Below are 10047 nucleotides of genomic sequence, written 5' to 3'. Positions count from 1 at the left end.
CTTTAAGGGGGGAAAAAAAAACCTTAACAAAGGCCTGAAGGAAAGTTAATGAAGTCTCTGAGGTATGAGCTCTCAGACTCTGGAAAGAGGACAAGGTGAAGCCTACTCAGATGTTGGGGAGGTTCTGTTTCCTTGTGAAGTCAGTCACTTGAAGGCTAAGGATGTAGCTCATAGTAGAGAACCTGCCTAGAATGTCCAAGGGGCTCAATTCCAGCACCATTAAAAAAACAGTCACTGTAACTTTTGGTCCCTGTGCATGTGTGCATACACATGCACGTGTGCACACACATACATACCTTTCACAATTGCTGGCACCAATTGGAGAAAATTTTAGAAAATGTGTAATGGTTGAATAAGTTGAAATTTAGTTAACCATCAAAGAAAAAAAGTAGAAACTTCCTAAATGAGGCAGATAGAAAGTAGTATTTTTCTTATTATAAGGGCTGGCCTGAGCAGAAGGTTGGAAGGCCTCCAGTAGCTGCCTGCCAGATTTTTTTTCTTTACTTAGAAAAAGCAAGACCGGTTTAACTGGCTCAGCCAATGCAACCAGAGCATGTAGCACTCCCAGACACATACTGGCTAGGAGGCTTGTGGATATGGGGGTGGGGGGAGTTAGACCCAAAGAACTTAACTTTTAGACCCCTTATCCTTCTGACCTTCCTGGCAGCCCTGAACCTAGGACTTCTGAAGGTGAGGGTGCTGTGCTTGTGCAGGAGAGAGGAAAGGAGATGGGCGCCCTCTGGGTAAATGGGTGGATAGCTTCCATGGGCCTTTTACCAACTCTCCCCGTTCAGCATCTCTGTGGCCCTGAGATTCATGGAATTAGCCTTGAAAAATATGCACATAAATTCTGACTGCCCAATTACTTGACTTAGCAGAGTCCTGGGGTGGAGATTTAATCTTTGTTCTGACAGAAGAGACTTCTGACACTATGGGGTTGACAGAAAGTTTAGGGGTGCTGTTCCAAGACTCCTCTGAACTGGGAGAATCTGGTGGGGCTGATGGTTTTCTGCTTCAGGATACCCCCACCCCCTTATCTCTGTTCTAGAGTACAGGTTTATGTCTCGCTTCTTGACTCAAGTTGCCCTCCTTCTCCTCTATGCCAAAGGTAACTGCCTCATCTTCAGGGTTCTGGAAATTCTAAATGTTCTATAAGCTTTAAAGGAAAGGAACCTGGCTTCCTTAACCACAAAAAGCCTCCTGGTAGAGCCAGTCCACCCTGAGCCAGACACCTGGACAAACAAACAGGTCCTCCTGTAGAAGTCCTGTGTCTTTTGCTCTTAGAGCTTTCATGGTTGGGATGGATGTGCCCTCCCTTTCTCAGGCCTGGGTAGCTGAATCTTGGCTGGAGAGTTGGCCCAGCCCCAAGTGGGGCTTTGCCCAGAGCTATTGTTAGCTGCTGGAGCAGTGGCTGAAGTCTGGCAGCTGTGGAGGTGTCTGTCCTAAGTCTCCCTCTACTAAGGGTGAGGGGAGCAACAGGGAGGGGGTCCTTACCCAGGGTTCCTAGCCACTGCTGACCCAACTGTACTTATTGCCAGATTAGCCACCACTGGGTGTGAGGAGTGGGAGGGAGGCCTACAGGGACTCAGTGCCAGTGGTAAAACCAGAAACTGTGGCCAGAGGAGAGGGCACTAGGGTAGCTGTAGGGAGTTGGACAACTCAGGTCCGTGCTTCAGTTGGCAGACCCCTGGGCTGTCCTTATAGCAGCCCAACTCCACAAAACAATTAGATTGCACATCACAGTCTTAGGATGCTGGGATGGGTTACAGCTGGCAGGGGATACCCTCTGCTTAGGATCTCTCCTTTGTCTGGAGAGTAGAGCTCCCCAGCTTTCCTAAGGAGGAAGCCACAAAATCTGGCACTAGTATTGCTGGCTTGTCCTGTCCCCCAGCAGATGCCAGCAGCTTTGTACTTGCTGAAGCGGCGCTCCTCTCTTGCACCTAAGTTGGCCAAGAGGCCAGGGACTCCATTGTGTGCTCGGGGTTCTTCTTCCTCTGGCTTCTCTCTTCTCCTTACTGCCACGGGGCCCGAGGGGAATGAATGTGTATGCTCCCACACTTCACTGCCGACTCAGAGCTGGCCGTCAGACTTCCCTCCCAGCCAGTTAGTAGAAGCGTGTCTTTGGGTGCTTCCCCTCGAGTCCTGTGCTACCAGCAGCCCTGCGAGTCCCTAGGGGAATTGGTTATATGAGCTCTCTTGGGGCAACCAGGCCCTGGCATGCCAAACTGCTTCTCAGGCTGCCTTATCCACTCAGCATCTGGGTACCTCCACCTCCACCCCCACAGCCCTGCACGCTTCACAAAAAGGGAACATTTGAAGCAATCTGTGAGATGTGTGGTGGTTTTCAGCCCCAGAGTAAGAAGAGAAGTGAAAGAAGTAGGCAAGGAGTCTATCTGGAAGGAGTCTTGGCCACTTAGCAGCTACATGAGTTTACCCAAAGGCCCCACTCTGGATTTTTAGGATTTCCTGGAACATGTGAAGTTCTTGGCATATCGCTGGCCCAGAGCAATGGGGACGCTGCACCTCTTCTGACAATAGCAGTAGACTGCAGAAGTATGCCCTCACCTCCACCCCAGCTCATCCCAACATCACACTTGAATGAGTCCAGAGGGCTTTGCCTGCTGCCTGGTTGGTCCATAGTCTGGCTAGAGGGACAGACAATGGCACCATCTAGTTTGCACATGCACATACACATACCCCAAGCCAGGCCAGCCCCTCCTCTGGGCAGACATTGATTGTCTTTGCACATAGTATCAAGAAGATTGGAAGCAGCTTGATAAGCAGCAAAAAAAAAAGCAGACCCGAAGACTACTTTGATCTACTTTGTTCCTGCATTTCTCATTATCCAGCATTTATTGAGACCCCCTCCCATCCTGGGTTCTGAGCTTGCCAAGGGGTGCTTGAATCCATCTGCAGTGGGGCCTTAACATGTGCTGGCTCAGAGTCCTTGACTTTGTATTTCTCCTTCACCCCTCCAGAGCTTCCTTCTAGCAGTGGGCTCCGCGCCCATGTTAGACGAGGGCGGAAGTCTGATGCATAGCCAGACTCCATATCTAGCCCCCAGATACCTGGGAACTGCTGATTCCCAGAGCTCTGGGAAGGAAGTTTTACTCAGCTCACACCCAGCCCACCTCTTGTAGGCCTTTTGTGGTGGAAGAATGCTGCTTCCTAGGTGCTGGGCTAGATGTGGGCATTGTCGGTTCCCTCACGTGGTCCAACTCCAAGTCTCTCCCACTATACCCGGGGGCCTCCATGTGGCCTTCTGCAGCCTCATTCCCAGTGGATGGTGCTCCCCCCTCATGGCAGGGCAGCTGCACACTTCTTCCCATCAGCATCCTGACCCAGGCTGCTTGGGAAAGCACAGAAAATCACTCGTGAAATGACTAGGAAAGGCTGTGTAACTGACAGGTGTACAAGTCTTGAAGGCCTGGAACTTCTAGGAAAATGACTCACCCTTTTGTCCCCTGCCTCTCCCTGCATTGTGAAGAGAGAGGAGACTTAGGTCTAGTCCTGCTGAGGAAGAAAGCCGCCCTTCAGCTGAATCTCCATTTCTGCCTCCCCTGTCCCCAAATCTGTCGCCTCTGGAGGCCATGGGGGTTGTGGCCGGACAGATAGCCTATGGGGAATGAACACAGCCGGTCAGAGAGGCTGTGCTGTTTGGATCCAGAGGAGTCTTAATGTGTCAGAGGCTCAGAGATGCCTTACCCATTTGTTAGAGGAAAGCGAGGGGAAACCCGGCTCCTCTGCCGCACAGGAAGCTGTTCCCTGTCAATGATGCCGCTGCGCTCTGAGTCCCGAGGGGTGCAGGAAAGAGCACACGGGCTGCAGCCTGTCAGGGTGGGATGCCCAAGACTGAGAGCAAGGACGAAATGACTAAGAATGTCTATAGGTTGACTTCACTCTCAAAACTAGGCCAGCTTTCCTCCTGCTTCTATATTTGATCATGAAAAGTAAAGCAATATTGAAAGCAACGTACGGTAAACATCTACATATCCGCCACCGGCGACCTCCTCATGCCATCTACCAAGAGACCCCTCGTGCCCTTTCAGTGCATTTCGGAGTAAAATGAAAGTTGCAGTCTGCTCTTGCCTCGAGCAGTGTTCCTGGTATATGTATATATTTAGGGGAAAGTCTACATGAAGAAAACTGCTTGCATCGTGCTGCCTTTTTTGGGTCCCATGTGGGGTACATGTATCTTGACTCCATGGGGTAAAGCCAAAGGGTCTTAAGGTGAAGGTCTTTTTCAGGCTTCCATGTCATCCACCTAGTTCCTAGACCTGTGTCTGCTCTGTGTCCCCTCCTGCCTAGTCCTCTTTCCCTGTCTCCCTGTCTCAGATGATGTGCTGACTAAAGATGCGGGTGAATGCGTGATCTGCCTGGAGGAGCTGCTTCAGGGGGACACGATAGCCAGACTGCCCTGCCTGTGCATCTATCACAAAAGGTACGAGGACCTGGCGGGGTGGCACCTCCTAAGGATAGACCTCCGGCGCCAGCCATCTGGTCTCCTCTGACCATAGGATGGCCTCTTAGGGGCACAGTATATCCAACTGTGCTGACAGGGGGTTTAAGCGTCCCAAGGGCAAGACATAGGTGAAGCCAGAGGTCCAGCTCTGCTTCATGGAGCCCCACAGGTCGGAGGTCCTCAGGATCCCACCTGGAGCTTGGCTGTTCTTCCTCCATGAGCCCCTTGCTCCAAAGGGTAAGAGAGGCAATGTGGAGGGTGTCCTTGTGTCTTGTTTGCCCTTCTCCCCGGAGGAGCAAGAGGCAGCAAGAGCCGCTACCTGTGGGCACACACTGCTAAAATTAGCAGGGCCAAGATTTGTCCTCGGCCTCCAGGAGGAACCTTGTTCTTGTTCCCAACTGGAAAGAAGACACCTCCTTGCCCGGACAGGAGGACACTCCGTGCTCCTGTGGCCACCACCTGCTCTCTCCTCCTCAAGCTCAGCACTGCTGCCTGGCAACACAGGCTTTTCCCAGCGCAACCTGGGGCCACTGGTCTACAGGACAGTGGCCGTGCCTGGGCACAACTGGTCTAGAGAACTGATTCTTAGTCTGGAGGTGTCCTGGGGGCGGGGGGCATTAACCAGAGATAGGAGAAAAAAAAATACCTTGGGCCTGAGGCAACATATGCAGATGATCTGAGTTGATGTTTGAAAATGCCCAGATGTTAGTTTACAAATTCTGGTCTCTGTCTTGGGGCAATTACTGTTCTTTCTCTGGTGCAGACAGTTCTCTTCAAACACTAGGGAGCCGGACTTTACTGCAAGCCCCTCCTTGGCTCACTTACGCAGCAATGTCAGAGCTCGAGGGCCTGGGCACCTTTCACCTGCGTAGCCAAGCGTGGTAGACTCGGAAGGCGTGCCCTGGGAAGGGAGCCATCTAGCTGCTCTCTTAACCCAGGAGGAGGCTTTCATAGGACCCCACAGCCGGGAATCAAACCAGCCTCCCAAGTGCTCACCAACTCCCTCGCCTTCTCCCTAGTAGCGACTGGTTAGCTTCCTGCACAAGGACCTCAAGGCTACTCATCCTTCCTACAGTGCCAGATCCCCCTGAGCCTGTACCGGCCGCCCTCCCCCCTTCTCCCTGCTGCAGAAAGCGGGCAGGGTGGTTTTCCCCTGGGGTCCTTTCAGGAGAGACTTTGAAAACCCTCTCCCAAGTCTGACACTGGAGAGCCCCAGTGGCAGGAGCTAAAGTAGTTCCTCTGGCACCCCTTCTGACCCACAGCTGCATAGACTCATGGTTTGAAGTGAACAGATCTTGTCCGGAACACCCTGCGGACTGACCCTGCCAGGCTTGCTTGCCGACTCCTCTCAAAGGTGAGCCCATACCTGAGCAGACTCAGGCTCGGGGTCAGGTTGCTGAGGGCCTGCTGGTGGGGAAGCGGGGCTGCTCTGACGCGCTTCTCTGAGGGAAAGCAGGAAGAGCAGAGGGAAGGACAGTGATTTATATCCAGAAGTGGAAGGATCTTCTGTGATAGGATAAACATGCCCGCAGAAGAGGTGGAATTAGTTGGGGAAAGACCAGTGTATCCAAACATCTAAAGCAAATCTCCCTGAGGAAGCTTGGGAAGCAGATGAGCCTTTAGCTGGGCACTGGGTTTACAGCCAGATAGGCGCATTCTCCCTCACCTCTCAGAGTCCGCTTCTCTGGATCATTTCCTGTCGCCTTACGGACATGCACTCATTGAATAGCCTGTGGGATCTGTGCGTTGTCCGACACAGAGGCTGGCCAGCACTCATTTCACAGCTGCTTTTTCCCCTGCAGGCCGCCTCCCTCACTCCGCTTGCAGAGGACTCTCAGGCCTCCAAGCCAGACTTGGCCCCTCTGTCCCATAGGACAGGGCCCTGATTGCAGCAGACCAGGCCACACCCTCCTCCCAATCCCGCCATTTCTTCCCAGGGTACTTTTACTGCTGGCGCTGGCTGCACTCTCCTGCCCCTCGCCCTACCTGTTCCTTCTAAGTTCTGGGCTAACATTTTTTTTTTTTTTTTTTTTTTTGTCGGTCATGGGGCTTGAACTCTGGGCCTGGGCGCTGTCCCTCAGCTCTTCAGCTCAAGGCGAGCACTCTACCACTTGAGCTACAGCGCCACTTCCGGTTTTCTGGTGGTTTATTGGAGATAGGAGTCTCACGGTCTTTCCTGCCCGGGCTGGCTTTGAACCGCGATTCTCAGATCTCAGCCTCCTGAGTAGCTAGGATTACAAGCGTGAGCCACCGGCGCCCAGCTTAACATTTTCTTTTTTTAAACAAACACAAGCTCCAGGAAAGGAAAAAAAAAAAAAAAAAAAGCTTATTTCTACCTCCTTATCTCACAACCAAAGGGTTTGGGGGCCTGTTTTCTTTCTGCTCTCTCTATTTTGTTTTCTTTTGTTAGGTTTATTTTATTTATTCCAAGTAAATGCCCAGAACAGCTGATGATGTCAGACAAACCGGGGACACTTGCTCTTTTTACCTTCACCTCAAAATCTGATGGCATGGGGAGAAGAAAAAGCAAGGGCGAGAGTGAGGCAGAGGGAGTGGAGCCTGGCGCATGGCGCGGGCCAAATTCCCAGCATGATGCTTGGCTTCTGGGGGACCTGCCTGGACCGAACCACAGACACCCCGCCAGCCTGCCCTCGGGGGGACGTGCTGCTGCCACCAAGGGATGCAGCAGTGGCCTCAGCCAGACGGAGCACAGCTGACTTCTTCTGACTCATACAGGGACAGACAGCCCCTGTTCCTGGGAGGAGGCTCCTCGGACACTGGACAGAGCTGAGCTTGGGACCCCCAGAAGGAACAGGGCACCCCTTCTGCACTGACTTCCAGAAATCGGTCCTCCTTCCTCCTCGAGGACACCCAGTCAGATGAGAGCGAGTCTGAGAGAAGAGTGAATCTACTGGTATCCTTCCCCTCACCCTCCACCCAGGAGGGAAAAGGGCATTTTCTTTTTTCACCTTTGAAAAGTGTGTGGGTCTGTCTTCAAAGTGTTTACAAAAAAAAAAATTATATAAAAAAAAGTCTAGTGTCGACTGGTGTTTTCCCTCGTGATGTTTACAGATTGCTGTTTGCTGCCCAGCTGTAACCCACTCAGTGACAGACCACACATAGCCATGTCCTCGCTGCCAGCCCGACGGCAGGCGGCACAGTCCCTTCCTTTGCCCAGCGCCCCACTTGGCTCTCTGCATCACCAACCTCTCTACCCTGAGAGTTTGGGGTTGTTTTTTGGGTTTGTTTTTCCATATTTGTTTTCTGGCTTAGTTTTGCACTTTTCTCCCCTAAGAATCCTGATAGCCACATGATTTCATTGCCAAAAACAGAACCAACAGCTGACCAGCCAGGATTTTCTCCCGCCCCCTTCCCACGTCTTCCCCTTTTTTGCCTCCTGGTTCCGGTCAGTTCAGAGGATTTAACAATCACAAGTGTACTGCAAAAATGTCTGAACATTCTTCTTAGGTCCTTACGGATTTTCCCCCCCCCCAGAAAACTTAAAACAGACAAGCAAAAGACTTTACTAAAGAAACATGTACCACTACCCGTTTTCAGGCTCTCTGAGAACATTCTAGCCATTGATGTTCATACGTGGCATCAGCCCATACAAGATAGGTTTCTGTATTTATATATTAAAACACACAAAAAAAAAACTTATTATAAAATGTTTAAAAAAATGTTCAAAGCTTGGGAGAAAACCTTTCTTCATTAGTCAAGGTGTTTTGATATGGTATTAAAATAATGTCTAACAAAAGATGCACTGTGTGATTTTATTTTAATGTAGTACTGCTATACAAGTGAAAAATGGGGGGCAAGGCCCATGCCCCCTCCCCCCCACACCTACCTCCTTAGCATCTTTTCAGCTGCCTGCAAGGTGCAGCAGTACCGCTCATCCAGCCGTACCTGGGCAGAAGGAAGCGGTGGTTCAGGTGTGCATCCTACATGCTGACTTAAGCATTGTGGAAGCCACTTGCCATCATCTGTGGAGTGATCATGATGGAACTTTTCTGGAGAGATCTGCAGGGCAAAGAACTTGCCACCACTGGAGAATGTGGGTTCCCCACACACACACCAGGTGCCAGCACAGCCCCTCTCTTGAAGCCTCTGCTTCCTGTGCCATGTTCTGCTCTGCCTGCCTGTTGCTCTGTCAGGCCTTCTCATCCAAGTGCTGACTCATGGGCGGCATGCTTCTCTGAGGCCTAGGAAGAGGCCTGGGTTTGGAGCTGAGCCAGCTCAGAGCCCTTGAACCAGAACCAGCTACTCAAGCTCTCAAAAGTTGGCAAACAGCAGCTTGGGCCAGAAGCTCAGGGCAGGGGGTAGCAGTACATGCCTGGCCTGTCTCAGAGCCAAGCTCCAGAAGCTGCATTCTAGGGCCTCCTACAGAACCAGCTAAGGAAAGCTGAAGGGAGAAGACTCCACACCTCTAGCCTGACCCTTCCCAGGCCTGCTTCTGCTGTGGCCTCGGGGCCCAAGTCCACCAGACCCACAAGTCTGGACTGAGCTGCCACCAGGGCCTCTGGATCTTGAGTCTCTTTCCCACCTCACTTACTCTGTACAAGGGTATTCATTGCAAGCCAGTGGGCAAGGCCGGAGACATGGTCAAAGAACTGAAGAAACAGGTTTGGGGGCCTGGGTGTCGGACCTGCCTGAAGTAAAAACCCAGGAACACTGCTATCAGAACATGGGCCCCTCTGCGTGTGGACTCTCTGCTTGGAAGAAGGAATGATCCCCGGGGATACAGCTTTATTCATCTGCTTTCAGATTCCACGTGTGTGAAGTGGGGACAAAATCATGCAACCCAGAGGCCATCATGAAGGTCAAGATTGGCCCTGAAGACCTGGCACATGTGCAGTGGGCTTCCTTGGAGCTTTGTCACTGCAAAGGGCACTGTTCTATTCACAGCAACTCCTGCTTCTGCCTAGCAACTGTGTCTCCCTGTTCTATATTTAATTCCACCAGCAAAAGTGGCGGGGCAGGGCCCAGCTCTGAAGGAAATCTCCTTGTCTGACCCTGGGCCTGGAATCCGAGGCTGTGTGCGCCCACCTTGGTAGCAAGGACCTGGCAGTGCCATGGTTGAGCCTAGTGATTGGGAGCTGGGTGGGACAAAGCTGAGGCCCACACTGGGTGCTATTCCAGGCTCTCAGGGACGGTGTTCATCTCCACCCCCGGGGACTTCGGTTCCCACCTGGCACACGACAGCCCTCTGCTGGTTGCTGTCTTCTGAATTCGTATCCAGGTTGCCAAGCGCTGGTATGGGGGTGGGGCAGGGTTTGTCTGGGCTTCCCAAGTGGAGCTGGTATCTGTCACTCCATCCAGAAAGCATCTCTCCAGAATCTTGTGTTCCCTCCCCTCCCCCACCTTTGTGAGAGCGGAGAGACAAAGGTGGGTTCAGCTCCTCCACCAGGGGGCCCAGCATGCTTTCCTGGACACAAGCCCTCTGGAAACCATTCATGTAACAGCCATTTATAAGAGTGTGGAAAGTCATAGAAGAATGCTCTTATTCTAAGGAGATAGTGAATGATTTTGAGACATGTATAATCTGAATCCCAGTTTGTTTCCCCCCAAACAACGCACAAAGCAAG

The 10047-nt window shown here is 51.9% G+C and overlaps 1 long non-coding RNA gene across 1 annotated transcript; it reads left to right on the top strand.

Moving 5' to 3' along the window:
* Positions 1 to 5727: 5727 nt before the first annotated feature.
* LOC138826708 (uncharacterized) lies at positions 5728 to 8219 on the top strand. The gene is made up of 2 exons (XR_011371816.1): positions 5728 to 5816; positions 7199 to 8219. It is a non-coding gene; the product is annotated as an uncharacterized lncRNA (long non-coding RNA).
* The last annotated feature ends 1828 nt before the right edge of the window (positions 8220 to 10047 follow it).

The sequence above is a fragment of the Dipodomys merriami genome, unplaced genomic scaffold, assembly GCF_024711535.1.
Source record: "Dipodomys merriami isolate MVZ:Mamm:240054 unplaced genomic scaffold, mDipMer1.0.p SCAF_148, whole genome shotgun sequence".
Classification (NCBI taxonomy): Eukaryota; Metazoa; Chordata; class Mammalia; order Rodentia; family Heteromyidae; genus Dipodomys; species Dipodomys merriami.
This window is presented reverse-complemented; position numbering and strand designations above follow the sequence as displayed.